Below are 2,706 nucleotides of genomic sequence, written 5' to 3'. Positions count from 1 at the left end.
AATACTTGGGCACCTTTGAGTTGTTCGAACAGCTCATTGATGTTGGGAAGTGGGTATTTGTTCTTGATGGTCTTCTTGTTCACTGGACGGTAATCAACACAAAGACGGTCTGTTCCATCCTTCTTCTTCACAAAAAGAACACCACAACCCCACGGAGAAGAACTAGGCCGGATGAGACCCATTTTCTCTTGAATATCGAGTTGCTTCTTCAGCTCCTTCAACTCTTCAGGTCCGAGCTTGTAAGGACGTTTGCACACCGGTTCCGTGCCAGGCTCAAGATCAATAACGAATTCAACTGGCCGGTGCGGAGGCATTCCTGGAAGTTCTTCTGGAAAGACGTCTTGATATTCGCAAACGACTGGAATTTGCGAAATAGCATCCAATTCACCCCTCTCATTGAGAGAAAACAGACGAATAGTATTATCACGAGTGGCAAAGACAATTACATCCTCAGATGAATGAGTCAATTGAATCTGCCTTGCTGCACAATCAAGATGTGCCTTGTGCTTAGAAAGCCAATTCATTCCGAGAATAAGATCAATATCCGAGTCACCAAGAACCGTTGGGGAAGAAAGGAACTTGTAGTCACCCAAGGTGATAGTAACATCCGGAACGATGGAGTTAGCCTGCATGCGCTTTCCGGGAGAGACAACTGCTAAAGGACTAGGCAAAACTTGCGAAACCAAATCATGCCTATTTGTAAACGGTCTCGAGATGAAGCAATGCGATGCACCAGTGTCAAAAAGAACTTTTGCAGGTATATCATTAACAGGAAGGTTACCCATGATCACATCTGACGAGTCCTCTGCCTGAGCTGCATTCATCAAATTGACCTTGGCATGCTTGGGGTTATGCTTGACCACAGCTGTACTTGCCGATCTGACAGGAGGAGGAGGAAGACGCCTCTGGTTGAAACACTTGTTGGCATAGTGACCCTTCTATTGGCACTTGTTGCACGTGACCTCTGAAAGCGGACGGTGATACGGAGCACTCGATCTTGGAGCTTGAGATGAAGTCTTGTTCTGAAAGCCAGGGTTGGGTGGGTGGGAAGAACCACTGCCACCTTTGCTCTTCTGCTGATACGGCTGACGGAACGGAGGAGGAGGAAGCCAATACTTCTGCTGCTTGGTCACTTGAGTAGAGGAAGAAGGAGTAACATCTCTCGCTCGCTTCTTAGAAGCATCACACCTCAGCTGAGTAGCCTCTTGCTTCAGTGCCATGTTGTAGAACTCATCGTATCTCAAGGGCTCAAAGAGAACAAGAGCTAGCTGAATTTCTTCTTTGAGACCACCCCTGAACTGATATATCATGCTCTTCTCATCAGGGACGTCCTGCTTGGCAAAGCGGGCGAGCTTCTGAAACAACTTTTTGTAGTCATAGACAGACAAAGAGCCTTGCTTCAGATTGCAGAATACCTCACACTTGCTTTCAACCACGCTTTGAGGAATATGATGGCTCGGAAATCTCGACGGAAATCATCCCAAGTGATAACACGTCCACCTCTGGAGTCCTTGTACTGCTGGAACCATTCTGCAGCTTGATCTTTGAGTTGGAAGGAAGCGAACTTAACAAAGTCCTCAGGCCTGACGTTACTGCACTTGAAATGCTTGCACAGATCCACAAGCCAATCGTCAGCATCGGTTGCCTCAACACAATTGCTGAAAGTCTTTGGCCCGTTAGCAAGGAACTGGTTGAGTGAAGCAAAGTGATTCTGATTGCCGCCTTGGTTCCCTTGGTTGCCTTGATTGCGTTCTTGAAGAATTTGCATGATCAACTGTGTGTTTGCATTGGTTGCGGCCATCACAGCTTGCCATGCCTTTGGAGGAGGTGGAGGTGGTGGCGGATCAGGATTCGGAGTCGTGCGTGTTGGAGGAGCCATCCTGAAGAGGTTGACCACCATTAGCACATTGACAGACAAATATTGAAGCTGAATCCAACGAAATGAAAATTGCAACATATCGTCTCCACATCCGAACAAAATGAACGAATGCATTCCTCTTGAAATGGTCACATATCCATAAATTGAGAAGCCACGTAGAATTAAGGTAGAGAAATAAATCAACAAGGTACGGATCAAGAACGAATAATCGGTAAGAAATCCCAATCTCAAACCAATATCCGTGGAAGAAGAACTAGAGCTACTAGAATTCCCACCTATGAAACTCCCGAACCTTTCCGGTTATGCAATCAGGTGTTGGGGATACAGGGGAAGCATAAAATCTCACCCAAACTAGCAAATCCTACATCCAGCTGTATCCATCCTTCAACACATAACCAAGAAACCTTCGGAAACCATCTACCTCAACCTTCGAAAAGCATCCGTTATACAAGTTATGGTGATACTCCCGAACTCCTGCCCCAGTACTGGGTGGCGTCGAGGTTATCTCACCAACGAACTGCATAAAAGAGATTTTCGATGTCGGCGTACTAGACTCAGGTATTCCAGAACTGCAACGATAAAATTATGATGACAACATCTCAGAGCTCAACTCCCTGGGACACTTCCACAAAACCCCTGACAGGAGGCACCAAGACAATGTTCTCATCATAAAACCATCGGAACGATTCCAAGATACCCTCGTGATCCTAAATTTTTTTTAGTGAAATTTGAGAAGAGAAGAGTCAAAACTCTACGTCAGGATGCCTTACCAGAGCGATGAGGAGACTGGGAAGTAAAAAGAATTCCTAAGCTCTCCGATATATAAT

Source organism: Triticum urartu, chromosome 5A (genome assembly GCF_056163025.1).
Source record: "Triticum urartu cultivar PI428250 chromosome 5A, HENAU_Tu73, whole genome shotgun sequence".
Taxonomy (NCBI): Eukaryota; Viridiplantae; Streptophyta; class Magnoliopsida; order Poales; family Poaceae; genus Triticum; species Triticum urartu.
This window is presented reverse-complemented; position numbering follows the sequence as displayed.